We start from the raw sequence: 25,608 nt of genomic DNA, 5'->3' as shown, positions 1-25,608 counted from the left end.
GGCTAGGTTTCCTGGCGTCATTAGGAATAAAAACAGCTGCCTGGCGGAAATCAATAGACAATTCTTTTAGCACATTGTATGAAATGGAGCAGCGCGCACGTGTGTGTTGAACAAAAAGTACTGACGTATTGGGATGAGTGCTTTGCGGAACATATTTTAACTATCGAATATTATCACATAAAAATACTGCGATTATTTTTAGAATTAATGCTTATATACGTATACAGACAAGGGAAACATGAGTTCCGACCTAGTGCCCTTGGCGGAAGCAGCCCCAAACCGCACGGCTACATCGGCACACAAAATATTGGTTTAATAAACGAAGGCCTGAAGTGGCTCGTATCAATAGCTCATACCCGAAAAAAAGCGGCATCTAGTCCAGTGATACAAAGTAGAAGAGTGATACAAAAAAAGTAGATGAATGGTGCAAAAAATACCAGCAGCAATGGCTCAATCGCGAAAAAAGAACGACATAACCAGGAATGGTTCATACCCTCCTAAGCAAGCAAAGATGAAATGGCTGAATATGAATCAAGAAACAAGAGGAGAAAAGAACGACGGAAAGAAAAAAGGAACAAAAGAATGAAAAAGAGAACAAAGAAAGGAAGAAGCAAAGAAAAGAAAGAAAGACAGAGAAAAAGTAAAAAAAAAACATGAGCCATTCCCATTGTGAAGTTCGTTGACCAGCGAAGCTGTTTAGCACAAGACACGGAGGTGATGCATGATTTTGAACAAAGGTACAAAGTGATTTATTGTCTTGATGGGTCGTCATTATTTCACTCGCAACTGCAATCACATTCTTTGATAATGTCAAATCGATACACGTACGCCGCTGGGTGGTCGGTTGGGCCGGATCAGTGAGGCATCGCAAGGGATATGTCTGCAACACGGAATGCGTAAACCGCTTCTTTTTCGCTACCCACACATACACATTGAAATCACCGACAACAGAGGTAGTATCATCGCAGCTAATTCACGCAAAGGGAGTAGCCATGGACCTTGCGGGACTATGAGTCATTCCATTTGTTGCTTCCTTGAGCCACGGGGGTATGAGCCATTGATGCCGACATTTTTCGGCATGCTGTTTTGTATGTTGTATGCATGATTAGAAAGATTTTAGGCACTGTTCACTTCACTTTGATGAGTGCTTGTAGCCTCTGCCTTACGGCACTATGAGGCATTATATTTTTTGCTTGCTTACGGAAGCATGGATGCTTATGGAGGTACGCGCCATTGGTGATGACAATTTTTGTTCATTGAGAACAAGAATGTACGGAACTCTAGCCATATACAGCTCCGCTGTAAAATCGCGAAACAGTGCGCGCCGCTATCGTTGTGCTTTGAGCGTTACTTCTTTTTCAGAGGACCAATGCACGAAATATTGAGTTAGATTCGCGAATCCCAATTTTTGAATTGTCTTTCTCCTTCACTATCACTTCTACGTAACAGTAAAGACATCAGGCACGTACCGATAATATTTTTTCCGGTGGGGGAGGGGGAGGGGCAACCCAAGGTAACTTTTCTATGCAAATGAGGGGGGTACCTTTAGTAGCACATATCCGAATAACGGTCACCATTCTCCATAAAAAACGAGTAAACCCACAAAATAGAAATGAAATAAGGTGTATTTTACAGGTACGCTTGTGCGATACAACTCTCATTTACTTGGCAAACAAAGAACCACGTCAAATGAACTCACGCAGGAAAGAAGAGCAGGAAGAACATTGCCAAGAACAAGTAAAGAAGCGAAAGTGCAAAATAAAGATTACTTTAGTAGAATAGAACTTAAACAGCAGTTGGCAACAAAGGCACACGGACCGCGTGGAGTTGTGTTACTCCGATAGCCAATTACAGAAGCAAACAAAATCGTCGTCATGCGGCCTTTTTAACATGGCGTCGTACTTGATACTCTGGAGCATCTGCTGTTCTTCAAGAGTCTTTTCATCGGCGGAAGCAAGGAGGTGTGCAACAGACATGGTCAAAATGTACAGAGTCTGAGCACGTTACATTTCAAAAGTCTGCGGTTCGGTTCATTTCACTGCTGAACCCATTTAAATCATGAAACTTCACTGCCAAGTGAAGTGAAACTTCTCAACAAATAGTTGTAGCAAAGCAAGCATGTTATTTCTGTTGAATAAAGAATTAGGCATACGCCATTCCACTATAATGGGAGAGAGGAAAGGTATAAAATTACGCGCTAATAATTTAATTTTTGTAGTAACCGCCTTATTTGGGTAACAGGAAAAGTTTGAAGTACGAATTATTTGTAGCCTCGCGGAGGAACAGTGGCTGGCGGTTATGAGGGCGTGGGCGGGGCTTCACTGCAGACTTAAGTTGTATCTCACTATAGTAGCGTTTTTTGAATTAGCTCTGGAAGAAATATACAGAAATATATATTTGCGCAACAATCACAGTTCTTTTGGATCCCTCCTTTACTGCTCTAACAAGTGCCACAACCGACTCGTATTGATATTTGGGAAGTTACGTAACGATGCGTGACTCAAAGTCGCGTACAACCGCGTATGGTGCAGGAAGTTGCGATCCTACACGTACTGTGCCCACCGCGGAAGGTTAGAAAAACATCTACATAAGCACAGCAGAGAAGTGGCTACGTTAGGCGGCTCGAATGATAACTGTAGAAGCGTCATTCAGAACACACGGGATTGCCCTCCACTTCCGGCGGCGTTTTCTCTACTTCCTTTTTAAATGAAAAGATGTTGGTCCATAAATATTTTCATAAACAACCATTATATTGTTTAATTTTCGCTTTTCTTTCCTGTTTGGCTGTTTCCTTGACTCTCTCCCTTAGTAGATCGCTTAATTTCTCAAATCCTTGCGACTCTTGCTTCGAGTTGGCAATTTCGCACGAAAAAAGCTGTACAATTATGGAAAACCAGACGAGTTAACGGGTGACAGTCATATTGCCTATGAGTTTAAGGGTTATTGCTGGGTTTGCTGATGGACGCTGTCTAGCATTATTTTATTTTCCACCTGATCTAACCCATATCGCGGGTATGTGGTTCCGAGAATCTGTCAGCATCGCGGCGAGCCGTCACTCGAGGAAATAATGAAACAAAAAGACAAGTTCCACGCAATTGCCATTTTCTCTGGCCGCAACTCGTTCCACGTGTATACAGACAAGCTGAACAGGAACTGAATCCCTTGCCTGATCTCTGGCGCAATCTAAACAATGAAGTTTGAACTAACGAAGCAACAACGACACACGTGGCTGTTGAATAAACGATGACAACTCCATTCATATCGATTTCATCACCCGGGCACGGAATTGCTGCGGAAACTGGTCTTCACATCCCAGGAGACGCCGATAACTACCGCCATCCAAAAGGAGTGAAAAGGGGCAGCAAAATGTTGACCGACGAATAGCTATCAAGTCTCAACATTGACTTGGCGGCGCTTTAGGAATGTGGGTGAGAAGTGATGGCGTGGGCGGGGAGAGGGGCGTATGCCCCTTAATGTGGGGGGGAACCTCCCCCCCTTGGGCACGTGGCTGAAAGACATGCTATATTGCTACGGAACAGCCGCCACAGTGTGGCTGCACTGAGGAGAAGGAAGACGACGTGGCCACCGCTTGATATAGCGTCGCCATCATTGCCACCGCTTGTCTACGTGTAAATATATTGTAGACTCGTACGTCAGCTACACGTAACATTAATTTGGTGGAGGTGGACGTTCCCCGTACCCGTCATGGAGCTTCGCAGCGGTCGCAACGGCGACAGTGCAACTTCGGCTCCTGCTGGCGGCACTTCCTCTACGCAACTGTCTCCGCCTGCAGCCCCGACCTACGTCGCCATTTCCCCACCTCGGGATCCTGGTGTTTTCAACGGAGTCGGCAGTCCTGATGTTGACGACTGGCTCCGCTTATACGAACGTGTCAGCACCAGTCACAGGTGGGATTCGACTATTATGCTCGCGAACGTTGTTTTCTACCTCGACGGCGCTCCACTTGCATGGTTCCAGACTCACGAAGAGGAGATCTCGAGCTGGGATCTCTTCAAAGAGAAGCTCCGCGACCTTTTTGGCAATCCCTTCGGTCATCAAGTCAATGCCAAGAAAGCCCTAGCCACACGTGTACAGACGTCGACCGAGTCCTACGTGTCCTACATTCTCGACGTCTTGGCCCTTTGTGCCAAGGCTGACCCGACCATGTCTGAGGACGATAAGGTAAATCACGTCCTCAAAGGGATTGCTGACGACGCCTTCAATTTACTGGTGTTTACCAACGTCACCAGCATCGATACGATCCTCAAGGAGTGCCGCCGTCTTGAGCATGCCAAAAGCCACCGGTTATCCCAGCACATCCCGCAACTTCCCAACACAGCTGCTACGTCATCCTGTGACGACCTCTTCCACCAGCCCTCGCGATGTGACAACTTGACCCGCATTATTCGCCGTGCGATCGAAGCGGTACAACCGGCGGCCCCTTCATTTCCGTCACCTGATCATTCTCCGGTGACAATCTCCTTGATCCAGGCCATCGTCCGTCAAGAGTTATCCAACGTCGGCCTGCATTCCATTCGTTCGCATGCTCGGAACCTCTCTCTCCACGCACGGCCCCACCGCGCCCTTCTTACTCTTATGGACAGCGCAACCCCTCCGAATGGCGAACCGTGGACGACAAGCCGATCTGTTTTAACTGCCGACGCATTGGACATGTCGCTCGCCACTGCCGCAGCCACTGGACTTCCCCCACACGCTATTCTCCTAATTACCACCCTCGCCTCTCTAGTGCGTCCTTTTCCTTCGCCCCTTCTGGAGGTGAAGCTGCAAAGACGACATTGGCTCAAAATCCTCGCTTCACCTTACCGACGAACAAGAATCTTTTGGACGTTCTCGTCGACCATGTTCCTGTGTGCGCGTTGATTGACACCGGGGCGCATGTGTCCATTATGAGTGCTGCTCTTCGCCGTCGGCTCAAGAAAGTTCTGACGCCTGCCCCGAACCGATTTGTACAAGTCGCCGACGGAGGGACTGTCGCTATTGTTGGCATGTGCTCTGCCCGACTCACCATTGCTGAGAGACACACCGTCGTTCTCTTCACCGTCATCGAGCATTGCCCTCACGAACTCATTCTCGGTCTGGATTTTCTTGCCCATCATTCTGCCCTCATTGACTGTTCGGCCGGCTCGCTTCGCCTTGACTTGCCTCTTCTTGCCGACCCTGTGGACCCGCCTCCCAGCCATCTGAGCTGCATAGATTTTATTCGCCTACCACCTCACTCTATGACACACGTAGACTTGTTGTCCTCACCAGCTGTACCTGACGGCAATTACGTGGCCGCACCAATTCCGGCCGTTATGCTTACACATGGTGTTATCGTGCCGCACACTGTGCTGAAAATTACTGGTAACCGCACCTGCCTTCCACTCGTCAATTTCGCGCTAACCGCGCAAGTTCTGCCTCAGGGTCTCCTTGGCTATAATTCGCGCTTTGCAGGATGATGAGGTCGAGCCATTCACAGTGGAAGATCGTTCCAGCTCAGCCCATACCGTGACGTCATCGCACAGTACTGACGTCGACATGAAGAAGATGGTCTCCTCTGACCTTACACCTGCTCAAGCTGCAGCCCTTTGCCGCGTTCTTGAAGGCTATCGCGACATTTTTGACTTTGACAATCGACCCTTAGGTCAAACGTCCGTCGTGACCCATCGCATAAACACTGGCGATGCGAACCCTATTCACCGTCGTCCATATCGTGTTTCTGCGTCAGAACGAGCTGTTATCCAACAGGAAGTCAAAAAGATGCTTGCAAAGGACATTATCGAGCCTTCCTGTAGTCCCTGGGCTTATCCCGTCGTACTTGTCAGAAAGAAGGATGGAACGTGGCGTTTTTGTGTAGATTATCGCCACCTGAACAAAATCACAAAAAAGGACGTGTACCCTTTGCCACGTATTGATGACGCTCTAGAGTGCCTGTACGGTGCCACTTATTTTTCTTCTATCGACTTACGGTCCGGATACTGGCAGATATCCGTCGACGACATGGACAGAGAGAAGACTGCATTTGTTACCCCTGACGTCCTTTATCAGTTCAAGGTGATGCCTTTCGGTCTCTGTAACGCGCCCGCCACCTTCGAACGAATGATGGACTCTTTGCTTCATGGGTTCAAGTGGTCCACCTGTTTGTGCTATCTGGACGACGTCATCGTTTACTCACCCACATTTGACACGCATCTCGACCGCCTTTCAGCGGTTCTTGACGTGTTCCGCCGCGCCGGTCTCCAGTTGAACTCGTCAAAATGTCACTTCGCTCGCCGCCAAATCACCGTCCTTGGACACCTCGTGGACGCCAGAGGCGTGCGACCTGACCCGGACAAGATTCGCGCCGTTACGAACTTTCCTGTTGCGAAGTCTACCAAGGACGTTCGTAGTTTCGTAGGGCTGTGCTCATATTTCGCACGCTTTGTGAAGGATTTTGCGACCATCGCCCGTCCCCTTACCGACCTCTTGAAGAAAGAAGCCCTATTTTCTTGGGGACCTGCCCATGCCGCATCTTTTTCGCAGCTCACTACTCTCCTTACCACGCCTCCAATTCTGGCCCATTTTGACCCGTCTGCTTCAACGGAAGTTCGAACTGATGCCAGTGGTCACGGCATAGGAGCAGTATTAGCACAACACCGGCGTGGACATGATCGCGTTATAGCCTATGCCAGCCGACTTCTATCACCCGCCGAGCGCAATTATTCAATCACAGAGCGCGAGTGCCTCGCTCTTGTGTGGGCTGTTGCCAAGTTTCGCCCATACTTGTACGGACGCCCCTTCGGTGTCATCACTGATCACCACGCGCTCTGCTGGCTATCCTCGCTCAAGGACCCCACGGGACGACTCGCTCGCTGGGCGTTACGCCTGCAAGAATATACCTTCTCCGTGGTATACAAGACGGGACGCTTGCACCAGGATGCCGATTGTTTGTCCCGCTACCCCGTCGACGAGCCCGCTGATGCGGACACCATCACTTGCGTTTTCTCTGTGTCCAAGTTGCTCGAAATCGGCAATGAGCAACGCCGCGATCCTTCCTTACGAGCCCTCATCGACCATCTAGAGTCAACGCCTGGCGACGCCTCTCTCCGGATGTTTCTCCTTAAGGAAGGGACACTATACCGCCGCAATCTCGATCCACACGGCCGTGACCTTCTGCTCGTAATTCCATCCCACTTGCGGTCGACTGTCCTCCAACAACTTCACGACGCTCCCATGGCTCGACACTTGGGCGTCTCGCGCACATACGACCGTGTACGCCATCGCTTCTTTTGGCCGGGTCTCGCTCGCTCCGTGCGGCGCTACGTTGCCGCTTGTGAGCCCTGTCAGCGCCGGAAGAAGCCCTCCACACCTCCAGCTGGATGTCTTCAGCCGATCGACATCCCACCGGAACCCTTTTTCCGTGTTGGTCTAGACCTTCTTGGACCGTTCCCTCTCTCGGGCTCCGGAAATAAATGGGTCGCCGTCGCTACTGATTATGCTACGCGGTACGCAATCACCAGAGCCCTCCCGACAAGTTGTGCTACTGACGTTGCTGACTTTCTGCTCTATGACATCATTTTAGTGCACGGTGCCCCGCGCCAATTACTCACTGACCGTGGCCGCAGCTTTCTGTCGGCAGTCGTCGAGGACATCCTCCGCTCCTGCTCGACTAAGCACAAGTTCAGCACATCCTACCACCCACAGACCAACGGCCTCACGGAGCGCCTCAACCGGACCATCACCGACATGCTATCCAAGTACGTCGCGACCGACCACCACGACTGGGATCTTCACTTCCCATATGTGGCGTTCGCGTATAATTCATCGCGTCACGACACCGCCGGCTATTCACTATTCTATCTCCTATATGGCCGAGAACCCGCGTTGCCCTTGGACACATTGTTGCCCTCGGCCACACGTTCAACCACTGAATACGCCCGCAACGCGATCGCACACGCCGACCACGCGCGCCAGCTCGCCCGCACCCGTCTCGAGGCCTCGCAGGAGCATCAGAGACGCCTCTATGATTGCCACCATCGCGACGTACAATTTACTCCGGGTTCTCTGGTGCTTCTCTGGTCCCCCATTCGACGTGTGGGCCTTTCCGAAAAGCTGCTGTCCCGCTACACTGGCCCATACCGTGTGGTGCGACAAGTGACCGATGTCACGTATGAAGTCATCCCCGCCAGCCTCTCAGCGTCATCGTCGGCTGCAAGTGACATCGTTCACGTGGCGAGACTAAAGCCATATCACACACCTTTCGCCGCGGATGTGTAGATTAAGCACCGGGACGGCGCTTCTACTGCCGGGGGTGATGCTACGGAACAGCCGCCACAGTGTGGCTGCACTGAGGAGAAGGAAGACGACGTGGCCACCGCTTGATATAGCGTCGCCATCATTGCCACCGCTTGTCTACGTGTAAATATATTGTAGACTCGTACGTCAGCTACACGTAACAATATTTTCATTGAGTGAATACGGCTTAACGGACTACAGACTTTCGCTCTGCTTGCGTTTACTTTTCTACAACAATACTTTACAAATCAACCGAATTTTTCTTGTAATAGATTTCAAAATAGATGGATATTGGCAAGATGTCTCAAAAGGAAAAAAAAAATGTTATTGCTTATTATTCTGGTTTCACCAGACGGCAGAAAAGGGAAAATCTACAAAAAATATCCTTAGCATATTTCAAAGCCTGTCCACTTCGAAACGATTCATTTGAGTTTCTGCTTTGCGCACTGTTACCAACTAGAGGGAAAGCGAGGGAAAGATAAGCAAAAAAAAGCAGATAAGAATGGTGAAGGGATAGCCAGAGTGTACAAAGTTCAAGCGCAATGACCGCTAACAATCGCAAGCGTTCGTATACAGCATGCAGTGTTTCCGGGAACCACAATTGGTCTTCGTGGCCATGAGGATCTATTAGTACTGAAGACAAGTTTCCGAGACATTTTCCTCTCTGTGCAGTCTGCCATCCAAGCGGTTATTACTGAGTTCCCGGAGCCCAGCGTGGAGCGTCAGGCGTTGAGTGTCCAGCGTCCGCAGATCTAACGAAACGCGTCTGCCTAGAAAGGACAGGATGGTTGCTAATGCATTTTGATGACTTGGATAAGTCTGTCAGGACACCCAGAACAGCACCCTGTCTTCTAACGCCTTATTATACTGGAGTTCACGTACAGTAAACTCAGTTCTGAGTGGACGCGCACAGTAACATGCGGTAGTGTTGCTACGCTTAACATATATACGTATCTAAGCCGAGATACCCTATTCCATACTACCGGTTTAGAATAGCGTTTCGCTTGAACCCATATTGTTAGTATTCGCACAATCGCAAGAGTGAAAAGTATGACTTGTTGTTTAAGTTGTAAGTTGTGAGGACGAGGGAGCTGTAATTCAGAGCGTCTGCCGCTGAGAAATACGCAACGAGGTATGGCCGATGACGAAATGATTGCGAAGAACGGCAATCATGAGGCGTTTATTACCATGAAATGCGGGCGTCTATACCACTGCAAAGGACGAATGTTGGGTGGTGACTGCAATCATTTGCTCGCGGCATCACACATCTGCACTGGAATTCAACTGGTTTCACCAACGCCCTCTTGTATTCTCTAGACCCTTAATTGGAACTTCACCTGCCACCAGGACTCTTCTTTTTTCTCTTGATGTCGCTCCCCGCTTTCGCAATGTTCTATGGCGTGCTTCTCCCGGTGCTCGGTACTCCATTTCATTCATTCATTCCTTTATTGCTGCAGAAAATAGCGCCTCTTCTGCGCAATCACCCTCTCTCTCACGTGGATGTGTGTATGTGCAGTGACAAACCTAGGCCTTAAGTTTAGCACAAAGAAATCGGAAATTATGATCTGTTGTTGCCCGGCTACATAATAGTGTTCTTCCAAAAGTGGAAAAAGCCCACGAATACACGCAAAGTGCCTCGAGTGGCCAATCGCGCGGCAATATTGCGTGCGTTTGTGGCTCGCAAAAACGCTTTTGTGTAGCACGTACTTAGCAAGAGAAAGCTGTATCGGGGGTTTTCACGTTGCTATACAATTTTATATTTGACAATTTTCACCTAATTACAATATTTGAGAAGTTCATTATTCAGACTAATTATATCATTAGGCGGAATGAAAAAAATTATCTGAGCATCTCCATGCGACGGCAAACAACATAACCTTCGTTCTGTCGAGCTACGTTGCATTTACATATTTTTAATGTTTAGCTCAACTTACGTGGGATACCCTGTATACACGGATATGTATTTACATTGTTTGACTATGGCTATGACTTGCTGTTGAATTGACACCATGTAATTATTCATATTTCCATTAAAGATATTAATTTCCGATTTCTCTGTGCTAAACTTAAAGCCAAGGTTTGTCGCTGCGTTGCCACAAATATTCGCAAGTGTCTAAACCTCATGCATTGTCCGCTAGTGGCAGAATGTGCTCATCATAAATTAGTCCGGGGACCTTCTGTTGCGCGATTTGTCAATTACTAATGCAAGATAAATCAGACCTTAATTCACTATTTTCCAGTCGCCCCCCCCCTCCCCCCGACGACAGTGCCACATTGTAGGAATCGCGCATCCCTACAAGCTTGGAGAGGCCAGTTTTCACGCCTCCCAGTTCTAACCACCCTAAAGGAATGACTTTGGTATTGCGCCGCTAAACCCGAGGGTGTAGGTTGGAATGCCGACCAAGGCGGCCGCATATGAATGGCGGCGAAATGCAAGAATGCTAGCGTATTGTGCATTCTCTGGAAGTTAAAAGTACGCCCAGGTGGTCAAAACTAATCGGAAGCCCGTCACTATCACGTGCCTCAAAAGTATATCGTCGTTTTGCTCGTAAAACCGAAGGATTTATTAAAGTACACCTTAGACAATCAATCTATTTGCAGCAACGCACTCATCCTAAAATTTCGATATTTTCCATCCCAACCCTGATGTAATCGGGTCCGCACTGCCCCATCGGTTACGAATTGCAGAAAAAAATTATTCAATGCTTTCCCCAGACAGTTGTTATTAAGCTAAATAGCATTATTTGCCTATACTTCAGCCATTTCGAATCTATCTATCTATCTATCTATCTATCTATCTATCTATCTATCTATCTATCTATCTATCTATCTATCTATCTATCTATCTATCTATCTATCTATCTATCTATCTATCTATCTATCTATCTATCTATCTATCTATCTATCTATCTATCTATCTATCTATCTATCTATCTATCTATCTATCTATCTATCTATCTATCTATCTATCTATCTATCTATCTATCTATCTATCTAATCTTACGCCGACCCGGTGGCGGAAGTATAGTGTGCCTGCTTGGTCCCTTAGTTATCTGCTCCTTTCATTATTGATGACGCCAGGAAACCAAGCCTGATGCCATGAACGCTCACAAATCTATTAGGGAGAGTAAATAATGTTCCCCCACACCTTTTGTGATGTACAGTGGCCTATACATAAGATAGCAAAGCCACACGTAAGTCATATGCTAAGTGCTGTCTTTCCACAATTTCTCGACAGAGGCTGTGTACCTGTCGACTTGAAGGTAACCTGCGCAATCGTTATATTTACATTTTGATCCCTATATGTAAACCCAACTAACTACAGACCAATCTCGGTCACTAGTATTGGCAGCAAACCGCTCGAGCACATCATTTCATTTGCAGTCATCAAATACTTCGGGGAAAATAACTTCGTTTTTTCTAACCAGCATGGCTTCCAGCGTGGTCGATCTTGCGAATATTTGAGTTGATTACCCACATTCACATGGCTGTACATGGTATGTGCCAGATTTTCAGCATTCTTGTGGATTTTATAAAAGCTTTCGACAAGGTCCCTCATGCTCGGCTGATAAAAAAAGCTTACGAGTCTTAACTTAAACACTCACCTAGTCAATTGGATAACTGAGTGCCTAACTAACCGTCATCAAAATGTTTTAGTTAATGAGAACAATTCCCCATTAGCACTAGTGAAATCGGGAGTGCTGCAGGAATCTATGCTCTGATCAATTCTATTTCTAATTTACATTAATGATATCGCTAATTTTACGACTTCTACCGTAAGGTTATTCGCGTATGACTACGGGATAATAGAATGGTGACTAACACTGAAGGTGCTAATAACTTGCAAAACCACCTATACAGGGTAGATAAATGTTGCCAGGACTGGCAGGTGGAAGTCAAAAGCGAACAAAACAAAATCTGTTTCTTTCACTACGAAACTGAGCCAATTAAACGGTTAATACACACTGAATAACAAACCAGTTAGACATGTATCTTACTTTACATACCTCGGTGTTCATTTAGCGCTTTTTAATTATCATGGAACTTACGTATTGACACTATTACTAGCAGCACTTTTAAACCACTCGAATTTATTAGGAGTAACTTGCATTTCGCCAACTCTGCTACTCAACCTTAAGCTTACATCATTAGTCGGCCCTAAACTTGGTTATGTTTCACAAATCTGGAGCCCTCACCAGGCATCATCATCATCATCAACATCATCATCATCATCAGCCTGGTTACGCCTACTGCAGGGCAAAGGCCCCTCCCACACTTCTCCAACTACCGCGGTCATGTACTAATTGAGGCCATGTCGTCCCTGCAAACTTCTTAATCCCATCCGCCCACCTAACTTTCTGCCGCCCTCTGCTACGCTTCCCTACCCTTGGAATCCAGCCCGTAACCCTTAATGACCATTGGTTATCTTCCCTCCTCATTACACGTCCTGCCCATGCCCCGCTCCCCCATTTCTTTTTCTTGATTTCAACTAAGATGTCATTAACCCGCGTTTGTTTCCTCACCCGATCTGCTGTTTTCTTATCCCTTAACGTTACACCCATCATTCTTCTTTCCATAGCTCGTTGCGTCGTCCTAAATTTAAGCAGAACCCTTTCGCAAGCCTCCAGGTTTCTGCCCCATACGTGAGTACTGATAGGACACAGCTGCCATACGATTTTCTCTTGAGAGATAGTGGCAACCAGCTGTTCATGATCTGAGAATGCCTGCCAAACGCACCCCAGCCAATTCTTATTCTTCTGATTATTTCAGTCTCATGATCCGGATCCGTGACCACTACCTACCCTAAGCAGATGTATTCCCTTACCACTTCCAGTGCCTCGCTACCTATCGTAAACTTCTGTTCTCTTCCGAGACTGTTAAACAGTACTTTCGTTTTCCGCAGATTAATTTATAGACCCACCCTTCTGGTTTGCCTCTCCAGGCCAGTGAACATGCATTGCAGTTGGTCTCCTGAGTTACTAAGCAAGGCAATATCATCAGCGAATCGCAAGTTACTAAGATATTCTCCATTAACTTTTAAACCCAATTCTTCCCAATCCAGGTCTCTGAATGCCTCCTGTAAACACGCTGTGAATAGCATTGGAAAGATCGTATCTCCCTGCCTGACGCCTTTCTGTATTGAGATTTTGTTGATTTCTTTAAGGAGGACTACGGTGGCTGTTCAGCCGCTATAGATATCTTTCAGTATTTTTACGTACTGCTCGTCTACACCTTGATTGCGTAATGCGTCCATGACTGCTGAGGTTTCGACTGAATCAAACGCTTTCTCGTAATCAATGAAAGCTATATATTACGGTTGGTTACATTCCGCACATTTCTCTATCACCTGATTGATAATGTGAATATCGTCTATTGTTGAGTAGCCTTTACGGAATCCTGCCTGGTCCTTTGGTTGACAGAAGTCTAAGGTGTTTTGATTCTGTTTGCGACTACCTTCGTAAATACTTTGTAGGCAACGCACAGTAACCTGATTGGTCTATAATTCTTCAAGTCTTGGACGTCCCCTTTCTTATGGATTAGGATTATGTTAGCGTTTTTCCAAGATTCCGGTACGCTCGAGGTCATGAGACATTGAGTATACAGGGTGGCCACTATTTCTACAACAATCTGCCCGCCATCCTTGAACAAATCTGCTGTTACCTGATCATCCCCATCTGCCTTTCCCATTTCCATAGCTCCCAAGACTTTCTTTACTTCTTCAGGCGTTACTTGTGGGATTTCAAATTCGTCTAGACTATTCTCTCTTCCATTATCGTCGTGGTTGCCACTGGTACAGTATAAATCTCTGTAGAACTCCTCTGCCACTTGAACTATCTCATCTATATTAGTAATGGTATTGCCTGATTTGTCTCTTAACGCATACATCTGATTCTTGCCAATTCCTTGTTTCTTCTTCACTGGTTTTAGGCTTCCTCCGTTCCTGAGGGCATGTTCAATTCTCTCCATATTATACTTCCTTATGTCAGCTGTCTTACACTTGTTGTTTGACTTGGAAAGTTCTGCCAATTCTATCCTAGCTGTAGGGTTAGAGGCTTTCATATATTGGCGCTTCTTGATGAGATCTTTCGTCTCCTGCGATAGCTTACTGATATCCTGTCTGACGGAGTTACCACCGACTTCTATTTCACACCCCTTAATGATGGCCGTAAGAATGGCGTTCATTGTTTCAACACTAAGGTCCTCTTCCTGAGTTAAAGCCGAATACCTGTTCTGTAGCTTGATCCGTAATTCCTCTATTTTCCCTCCTACCGCTAACTCATTGATCGGCTTCTTATGTACCAGTTTCTTCCGTTCCCTCCTCAAGTGTAGGCTAATTCGAGTTCTTACCATACTATGGTCACTGCAGCGCACCTTGCCGAGCACGTCCACATCTTGTATGATGCCGGGGTTAGCGCAGAGCATAAAGTCCATTTCATTTCTAGTCTCGTCATTCGGGCTCCTCCACGTCCACTTTCGGCTATCCCGCTTGCGGAAGAAGGTATTCATTATCCGCATATTATTCTGTTCTGCAAAGTCTACTAATCACTCTTCCTGCTATTCCTTGTGGCTATGCAATATTCCCCCACTGACTTATCTCCTGCGTGCTTCCTGCCTACCCTAGCATTGAAGTCACTTATCAGTATCGTGTATTTTGTTTTGACTTTACGCATCGCCGATTCCATGTCTTCAGAGAAGTCTTCATGTCTTCATGTCATCTAGGTAGTGTTCGATGTTAGGCAATTCATCTAGTACCTTTCTCATCAATTTTGTGAACAATGCAGCTACCGTTTTTAGTCCAAAGGGCATGAACATGAACTGGAAATGCCCATTGGAACATGAAAATGCTGTCTGCTGTTTTTATGACTCCTCTATTCAGATCTGCGAAAATCCCTTTGGTAAATCTATTTTTGAGAAAAACTTCTTGTTGGTTACCTTAGCGAACATCACATCTACTCTAGGGATGGGTTCTGCATCCGCTACCATCACCTTATTCAGTCGCCTGAAATGAACCCACACCCGGTTTGAACCATCTAGCTTTTTCACAACTACTAGTGGTGCGGGGTATGCTGAATTTGATCTTTCGATAATTCCCATTTTCAGCATGTTTCGGATTTCTTTGTCGATGGACTCTTGTACAGCTACTGGCAATGGGTTTTGCTTGATATTTATGGGCCTATCGTAGTTAGTTGCAACCGGCATTCAACGTCTTTAGTTTGCTCAGGCTTTGCTGAGAAGATATCGCCATAGCTTCGATATAGGCTCTCTACTTGTGTTATCATGTTCTCATCCAAAAGGCGATTTACCGCCACTTTCTTCCAACCGATACTTCTTAGTGAGTTATATGTGGGTATCTCTTCCTCTTTCGTTTCTTTATCTATCACCATGCATGAAGCTTTCATCCCCTCTTGTCTACTGCTTTCTTCATACCTCTTCAACATATTGGCATGGAACACTTTCTTTTTCCACATTTATCAATAGCTCATAATCGACTTCGTTCCTTCGTGGCGCCACTCCGAACGGTCCCTTCCGCTGCATCAGCAGTTTATTGTTGTCGTTAGGAAGCAAAACCAACGCTTTGTCTCCCCCTTTAAACATTTATCGACTGCTTTCCTATCGTTTCTCTTTGTAGCGTCTTTTGGCTCTGTCTAGATTTTCATGTGCGATATTGCATGTTTCTTCGAGCTTCTCTTAAGAGGAAGCTTTAGCTCGGGTGCTCCTATATATATACATGTAAACGGAGAATTCCTTTTTCTCGGCAACCATAGCACCAAAATTGAGGAGGTTTGTGGCATTTACAAGAAAAACTAAAAATGTAGTGACTCTTGGTTTTAAATTTTTCAACTAGGTTGTCAATTTTTTATCAAATATTGGCAAACACTGCAAATTTTCAGATAACGAAACTATCACATTTACAACTCCGTAACTCAGCAATGCAAGATGATAGCACAATTCGGTGAATTGCCTCTCATAGTTCATCCGAAGCGGACAAAATTGTGGTTACATACGAATCACAGAAAATTTAGTAATGCGTAAATACAGCTTTTGCAGAATCCTTGTACGCAACGTAACAAATTCACGTAATATATAAATTGACATATCGAATTTGTCCGCTTAGAATTATCTAATGGATGCCGTTTACAGAACCGCGGTATCTGCTCTTGATGGAGAGCTTCTATTTTTCGAACTTCCGCAATTTTGAAAAATTTTCAACAATTTTCAGGCACTAAAACGAAATTTTGCTTCCACGAGCTGCTAGAATTTAACGTTCTCTCTCAAATGCAACACATTTCGTTAAAATCGGTCCAGGCGTTATCTGAGAAAAGCACTTTTGCGTTTTACAGGTATTTGAATAGGCCGCTTCAGAGTTGCGCCCAATCTAAAGTTTCCTCTTAAGTCCAGTAGGTAAGCGTAAGTCATTTTCGGCTCCGCTGCCATGGTCTCTTTACTGCAGAGCTCCTTGAGTATTGCTAATGGTCCCCTCACTGGTCCATCATATAGCCTTTCGAAGGGCGAGAATCCAAGGCTTGTCAGTGGTACCTTGCGGTACGCAAAGAGGAGTGCAGGCAGATATCTGTCCGAGTCCCCCGGTCCTTCTGGGCAGATTTTCCGTATCATTATTTTCAACGCGCCATTGAACTTTTCTACTAATCCGCTAGCCATAGGATGGTAGGGCGTCGTAAACAACTGACGCATACATATTTTTTATTTATAGATACCGCAGCCCGTTTATGGGGCTATTGCAGGAGTGGGTTAGACAAAAAGAAGTCATACAAAAAACAAGTGAACGATAACATATTAAAAATTCACCAGAAGTAAGGCACATGACACAAATGAAACTCAAAATAACAGCAACACTGAGAGTCATTAAAAAACGAGAATAAGTCAATACACTGTAACAACAAGAAAATACATAAAATCAGGTACAGTGAACTTTTAACATGACATCGTTTAGTGGCAGTGACATAATTGTTCCGGGAATTAAGTTCCAGAATTCAATAGTACATGGGACAAAGCTGTATTTACAGTTATTAGTTCGAGCATAGTAAGGCTTAATATTAAGGCTATGGTGACTCCTACTTGACAGAGAAATGTCTGAAGGAATATATATGGGACGCGAGACACGATAAGAAAAATTGACGATGCCATGCAGAAACTTCAATGACTCAATATGACGGTGTATGGATAAAGGGATTAGGTTCAAAGAAGATAAGGCACGAGAGGGTGAAACATAGTGATCGTAGCGACGATATATGAACCTAATAGATTTTCGTTGTATGCTCTCAATGGAGTTAATGTCGCACTGCTTATGAGGGTTCCAATAGGAGAAGCACAATTTAGGATTGGGCGAATTAAAGTTTTATACATTAGTAACTTAGTTTCCTTTAGAGAATTGTTGAAATTGCGCCTCAAATACCCGAGCTTCCGGATTGCTTTAGTGCAAAGGAAATTAAAGTAATTAATATATTAATTAATGTAAATTATTATAATTCAATTTATATATTTCATTAAATCCAAAGTAAAGCTCGACCCTCTGTCCCTGAAAGTTTCTTTCGGCACCCACTATCCGGAAAAAATTACCATTAAAGCTTCCGTTTCCTGTACTGTGTCAATGTTTCTCAGAGGAATGGCATCCGGATATCTTGTGTCCATATCTACAATCATGAGCAAGTATCGGTTGCCTAGTAGGTCCTACAATATCAATGGCTATCCTCTGAAGCGGTGTTTCAATAGTTGGCATCTTTCCCAACGGTACATGCCCTACTCTACCTTTCGGTATGGTTCTTTGACATTGGTCGCATGACCTTACATATGTATTCGTGTCACTGTGTACTCCAGGCCAAAAAAAAAACTGTTATGCTTGCAGTCGTTCCTTTCAACCCTTGGTGTGCAGCCATAATAGCGTCGTGTTCAAGGTTCACGACAGTGGATCGCAGAGTGTTAGGCAGTACCAGTTGCAAGCATTCTCTTGCAGGCTTGAATAACAACGTCTAAATGATATCCCATCACGCATCTCTAACTCAAATCAAGTGCGACATCTTTTTTCTTTTGAATGGTGTCCCCACATTTTCAAAACACTTTCGTATGGATTCCTTTTCTGTTTTTTGGTAAGGTCCGCAGGAGTGACGTCTAGGATTTATATATCATGTACCTTCAATGGACGTACAGGTCGGCTTGCCCTTGCCGCTCTCGTAGGCACTGCTAATGCAAGTATGTCATACTTCTTGTCTTTGGTGCATGTACGTCCTTGGAAGGTATAATTGTTCCCGTCGTCATGGTCACCTTCCAGGGTTATCTCATCTGTATCATTGCTGATTATTGACCATGCGTGCCTCCTTGGCCTTGCTGGTGGTCACTGGGTGTCGGGATAATCAACGCGCCTCACTGCAGGCACGTTCCCTAATATAAGGTCATATAGTGGTTCTTATGGGCATTTTGCTGTCACCAGACCCGTATAGTGCGGTGTTGGCATGAAAACACTGGCTTCTAGAAGAGCCATCTAGTCATTCCGTCCGCAAGGACCACGGATGCTTGCTCGCCAGTGAATTCGGCATCATCCACTAAGCTTCTTCTTACTAGCACTGCATTTGTGCCACTGTCTTGCAGTACCGACACCCGTCTTCCTTTTATCTCACCATCAACTACTGGTATACGCGGCCCTGCTTCATCTGTCCTTTGTTTTTGCTTTGCCTCAATACATGTTTTCTTCCAGTCATATAAATCAGTTTTCATGCTGTCCTTTTGGCCCTTTGGATATATGGCACAAGCTGTCTTGTCTTGATATGCTCTGCGCACGTCAGTCGTGTGTCCTTTCCTATGGCATATCTGACATCCGTGCGCTTGTCCGCGATCAGCCCCGATTCTACAGTGCACAGCTCGATGGCCCAGCCGGTTGCAGAGGAAACACCTCTGAGACGGCCTTATCTTTACACTGGAAGCCCTTTCTTTGTGAGGGAACGCTTGCGAACCGTAACGATCATTCATCATTTTCCCCAAGTTTTTCAAGCCTTGTGCTTCTATGAACTGGTCGGCAAATGTCGCATGTTCCCCTATACCGTTTAGGTTACGATCCCTCAGAATGATTGCCGGCTTCGGACTACAGCGCGTCAGACACTGCTCCGTTAATACGCGATCTCTTACTCCATCGTATGTTTTTTTCTGTATTAGACATGTCTATCCACCTGTCGAATTAGTTAGCTATACGCGATGCGAACTGCTTCGCCGTTTCCGCATGATACGGTTTTGTACTTGTGAACTTTTCTCTAAACCCCTCCGCCATCAGTCTAAACTTCTGTAGTAGGGTGCTTTTCACCTCCTCATAGCCAAATGATTCTGATGTTGGCATTCTGCCATACACACTCAGTGGTTCTCCTGACAAACAGAGACTTAACACCGTTGCCCATTCACTCTTTTTTCCAACCCTGAGCGAGGGCTATCCGTTCGAATCATTGCAGACAAGCGCCGAGGTCGTCCCTCTTGTCATAAAAGGGCGCCATTAGTTCTCTGAGGCATATTTTCTGCGCGCGGGTCGACCCTGTTTCTGACGATACTGAGCGTACCTCATCTGCTGAGTTCTGTGCATTTGATTCAGCTAGTCATAAGTTCAGTTCCAATATCTTCTTTTCTATCTGCGCTTTCTCTTTATCTAGTTGTGCTCGTCGTTCGGCCCTCTCATGTTCTTCGACTGCCATCTCAAGTGACGCCACCTTCTCACCACGCAAGAAGTTAATGAGTTCTTCACCCTTGATACCTGTCTTTTCTGCCACATTAGATAACTTGTCTAAATGCGTCGCTTGTGCTGCTCGACAACCATGACGATGGGTATACTGGTGGGCTCGCCACTATTTTGTCACGGTTAGCGACGCAGAGACATGAATCCGGACAGACACACAAAACACATTTATAATATGTCACACTGATCAGTCACCGTCAAATCCACATACAGTTGCAGAAACGATTACACTGAGTTTGATCTCTCCCCTTCATACTAATGCCGTGCCCCCGAGTTCCTAAATCCTTTCACAAGTTCTGAAAACGTCCCAATAAGTGACGTGCGATGTGGCGCTTACATGTTGGGTCGATGTTGTTCTTGCGTATTGCTCGGTGGACTACTGGTATCTCTGCCGAGGGTTGTCTCCGAAAGGATAGGCTTGGCTTGTTGAGCGTTGTCGTCGATGAGGGCGAGGTAGTCCCCGCAGCATAGGACGGGCCTGTTGTACTCGGACCAAGCCTTTGATGGCGCCCACGGTGCACAGCCGGGGGGCGTGGAGGAACAAACCCGACTAGTGGAGAGCCACTGGTGTCGCCCGCCTTCTCAACTCTTCAATCTCGACGTCCTTGGTTCCCCGCCTTCTTCGCCCAGTGTTCTAGCGGACTTTTTCTTTCTCCTCCAGCGGTATTCTGGCCTTTTTCACCTCTCTCCTTCCAAGCCACGTCAACCTTCTTCCTCTTCCTTCTTCTCTCTCTCTCTCTCTTTTTTTCTTTTTCTACTTCAGCTCGTGAAAACATAACATGCACCATTTCGTATTTTTACCACTATTTTAAGCTGTGAATATTCAGTCTCGTTAGCTTATTTTGTAATGATTTTGTTTTCAGTTTGGAAGATTTCTCTTTATAGTAGCTTACCTTCGTATGTATTTATATATTGTTTTTTGTACTTGAGTGGTGAATTGATGTGAGGAGTGTATACTAGTTCCCCCTGTGTAATGCCGTCGGGCATTTAGGGTAAATCAACAAATGAATATATGTATTCTTATACGCAGAACTGAATAGAGCTCAATAAGTAGAGTACTCTTTATTTGACAGACTGAGATGATGGCATTTGCGATGCTCAGGGAGTCTGTAAACATAATTGTCCGTTGCAGTTTTGATTTCTTTATATTCTTCTCAGGCCGACAATAGTCCATAGGCCTGAGCCGTAAAGACACTTGTTTCGGCTGCAGTACACCGGATTCCGGGCTGCATAATATACCACGACATGTGACTTAAGATCGTCTGTGTACGAGTGCTCTGTGTACGAGTGCTTGGAATGCAGTCCTAAGAAATGCGTTCTGATTTCGAGCTCAGGCGCTTGCTTTCGAACTTCTAGAAAATATATATCAAATTCTACCACCTATCATTCCCAAAGTGTTAACACTTTCGATAGAGGCATCAATCAATTTTTTAGGAGTGGGACATACATTTCACCGCTAAGCTCCCTCACACGCAGTGAGAATGGCTGTATTACAGAGGGACACCCACGAAAAAATTACCAGACCTTCCCCTACCGGAAAACAGGGAAGCGCGAAGCTTGTCCTAAGTGCACCTGACCTTCGTCATGGTTAAGTAACCGACAGGTAACGGTGATCGATCACTTCGGCTTCCCGCCCCATCAGCTCGGGATCTTGTTCGTGTTGTCGGATTGCCTGGGCTCGGGAAGCCCTAACGGGTGAGTTCAAGGGCGAGTTCTCACTACCACTCGTCGCAGTCTGTCCGATCCTTCAAAGCATGCACAACACCTGGCCGTCCCATCCGTTTTGCGAGAGTAAACTGAACGGAAACAAAGCCGGTGGCGCACGCGCGATACCCTTTCCGGTCCCTTCCTTCTCTAGCCGAAGCGAAAAGGCTATGATTGGTTGCGGGCGTGGCGTGAGCGCGCGCCTATGCAGCTGGAGTCCTTGCTAATGACTCAGCCTTCGGCGCCGGCGCAACTGTCAACTAATCAAACCGCCCTTTCTCGAAGCTCCTCCACTCTGGGAGCAACTCATTTATTTTTTTTTGCTTGACCATGGCAACGCCACTTGTGAACCAATACAAGCTTCACTTGAAACGGGTAGGACACATCATATTGTTAACGGCATTAGAATACGAATGTTCATGATTAGGATGAATCTTGGAAAATATGTGAAGACGATGTGCCGTCTCTGCACGTGGAGTGACCATTCATTTGATTCTACGCATAAACTTTCAGAAGGGCTTATTCTGAAGGCGCCAGTAGCAAGACGGATACCAAGATGGTAGACGCAGTGTAGTATTTTAGCGTGCTCGGGGAGGCAGGGGAATATACCACGGCACCATATTCCAATTGTGATCGAAATGAGGCTCTTGTAAAGATTCATGAAACACTTGCTCTCACTGCCCCATGTTGTGTGAGATGCAATTTTCAGTAAGTTCATTGTTTTTAGACATTTTGCTTTAAGATATTTTGTGTAGAATGAAGATAATCTTACATTCAAGTATAATACCTAGCAATGTGGGTTCTTTCTTGACAGGCATTTGTTGTTCACACAGTTCTACACAAACATGATGAATCAGGCCTCTATTTCTTGTAAAAACAACACAAGAAGTTTTGTGCTAGTTGATTTTAAATCCGTTTCCGTCTGTCCACTTTGACACCTTGTTCAAGCCGCGCTCCAACTGTTTGTTGCATACTGCAAGGTTACAAGATTCGGAGCCTACTTGTATGTCGTTCACGTAGACGGAATGAAAATTCGCCGGTGGTAATTAAGCGTGGAGTGTGATGATCTTAATGATAAAGAGTGTGCGGCTGAGCACGCCACCCTGGGGTACATCAATGTGCTGTACAAATGGACGTGAGAATACATGGCCGATTTTAACGCGGCAGCTTTCGATTAAGTTCACTATATTTCCACGGATGCGCATTCCAGACAAGTCTCGCACGATTCCGTAACGCCACCTTGTGTCGTACGACTTCTCTATATCGAGGAATATCAATACGAAGAACTCTGTGTGCGCGTGCCTCAGGGATATTTGCTTCAAAGCCTAGAAGATAATAAGTTGTGGACCGCCCTTCCTGGAGCAGCACTGGTAGGGATCAAGGAAATTATTTAGTTGAAGAAAATTTGAGTCGCCCAATAACCATTTTTTTCCAAAGAGCTTACAAAGGCAACTTGTGACAGCTATTGGGTGGTAACTTGCCACCGAGGAAGCGTCTTTACCCTGCTTCAAAACAGGGAGCACAATCGCATCTTCCCATGCAGTGGAAAGTGTCCGGCAGCCTAAATAATGTTGAAAGGTGCGAGTAGTGTCAATTGTCTATCGGCGTATGAATTCCTAATTATCTCATACATGACACTATTACCGGTGCAGAGTTTTGCATGCGATCAAGGCAGCTCTCAACTCTGTAATACAGCATCCAGCTCTGCTGTATACAGCTGAGCTGTATTTAAATAAATAAATAAATAAATAAATACTGAAAGGACGGTTGTACTGTTAGTTCTGTCGGTGTTTACGTACGACTGGATTACACTTTTCTATATGTGTGTATTTAGGGTACGATTCTGAATAATGGATTGACTTGGCGCACACTCAAAGTGCTCAGCAAGTGAATCTGTCTAGTCTGGCAAGGTATTCCCTTGGTCGTTATTCAGAAGCAACAGCTATATTTGTTGCCCTTTTATATTTCTTAAACAATTCCATGCTTTCGCCTCCTGAGTGTATGAATATATGCCCAACAGGACGTTCACCCAGCTCTCTCTCTTTGCCTGACGCCGTGTCCGCCTTCTCTGCGATTTAATTTGTTTAAATTCAATAAAATTTTCCGCATTTGACGATCTACGCGATACAATCGTGCCTTATTGTGCCTTCTTCGTGCCTCTCTAGTCTTCGTTCCACCAGAAGAAACGCCTTGTCAGTGAACCACTATCATTGTGGCATAAACGTTTCGGCTGCATCAACAATAAATGAAGCAAAATGTGCAACAGCATCATTTTACTACAATCGTTTATAAAATCTCATGTTAGATAAGCTGATTCTTCGAAAGGTTCTCATTCAGCGGATGCTGATTTCCATCGAGGAATATGGGGAGGGTTGGGATCCTGTACTATTAAGCATAAAGTTACAATGAAGTGGTCACTTCCAAGAAGATTACTGATGACACTTCATTTCAAGTGAGGCAGAAGAAAAGCACAGCGAATTGTTAGATGTGTCGAGTGATACGAGTTGCGCTGGATGCTGTAATAGGACTGGTCCTTCTTAATAAACAGGCAGGCACAAGAGGTCAGTAAAAATTTTTTTTACGAGTCTGCCTGTCGCGTCGCATCGCGAGTCTCCCCACAGCGCATCAAAAGCGGTAAAACATCCAGAAGTATGTAGGGATCAAGAAGCTGATTGATGAGGTTGAAGAAATCAATTTTTTCCGAGATGATAGTTTGGGGTATGCGTAAGCAACATGGAGTACCAAACTGATTAAAATTAACTGCCCGAACTGACACTGCCTCAAGGGGCGTCTGACAAGCGACATGTCAAGAAGCTACAGACATCTGGAACGATTGCTACACCGCCGGATGCGTTAGCCTCGGCACCGTCCTTTCGAAAAATTGTGCATTCACGAGATAGAGAGAAGAGACTTTATTATTGTATGGTCCGGCCGTTTCGTTGTGGTGGCCTCAGGTGGCGAAGAATTTTTTGTTTGTAGGTTTCAGATGTGTCTCTTGAACACACCGATACTTTCATAATCTCCACCACCACTACCACCGCCGCCGCCGCCGCCACCACCACCACCACCACCACCACCACCACCACCACCACCACCACCACCACCACCACCACAACCACCACCACCATCATCATCATCATCATCCTGTTTTATGTCCACTGCAGGACGAAGGCCCCTCCCTGCGATCTCCAATAAGCCCTGTCCTGCCCCCACCCATTCCAACTAGCGCCCGCGAATTTCCTAATTTCAGCGCTCCACCTAGTCTTCTATCGTCCTCGATTGCGTTTCCCTTCTCTTGGTGCCCATTCTGTAATCCTAGTGGTTCAATCGTTATCTAACCTGCGCATTACATGACCTGCACAGCTCCATTTTTTTCCCTTGATGTCAATTAGAACATCGTCAATACCCGTTTGCTCTCTGATCCAAACCGCTCTCTTTCTGTCTCTTAACGTTATGCCTAGCAATCTTCGTTCCATCGCTCTTTGCGCGGTCCTTAACATGTTCTCAAGCTTCTTTGTCAGTCTCCAAGTCTCTGCCCCATTTGTCAGCACTGGTAAAATACACTGATTGTACACCTTGCTTCTCAATGATAATGGTAAGCTTTCAGTCAGGAGCTGGCAATGTCTGCCGTATGCGATCCAACCCATTCTTATGCTTCTGGGAATTTCCTTGTCACGATCAGGGTTCGCTGTAAATAATTAACCTAGGTAAAAGTACTCCTGCACAGACGCCAGAGGCTGACTGGCGATCCTGAACTCTTGTTCCTTTGCCCGACTATTTTTCATTATCTTTGTCTTCTGCATATTAACCTTAAATCCCACTTTTACACTCTCTCTGTTAAGGTCCTCCATCATTTATTGTAATTCGATTGCATTGTTGCTAAATAGAACAATGTCATC

At 45.7% G+C, this 25,608-nt stretch overlaps 1 protein-coding gene across 1 annotated transcript in view; it reads right to left on the bottom strand.

Moving 5' to 3' along the window:
• The window catches only part of LOC142576543 (sulfotransferase 1A1-like), a 97,011-nt gene that overhangs the window by 35,901 nt on the left and 35,502 nt on the right, over window positions 1-25,608 (bottom strand). The gene's annotated exons all lie outside the window — the stretch shown is intronic.

This window comes from Dermacentor variabilis, chromosome 3 (genome assembly GCF_050947875.1).
Source record: "Dermacentor variabilis isolate Ectoservices chromosome 3, ASM5094787v1, whole genome shotgun sequence".
Lineage (NCBI taxonomy): Eukaryota > Metazoa > Arthropoda > Arachnida > Ixodida > Ixodidae > Dermacentor > Dermacentor variabilis.
Note: the sequence above shows the minus strand (reverse complement) of the source record. Positions and strands in the feature narration are given on the sequence as shown.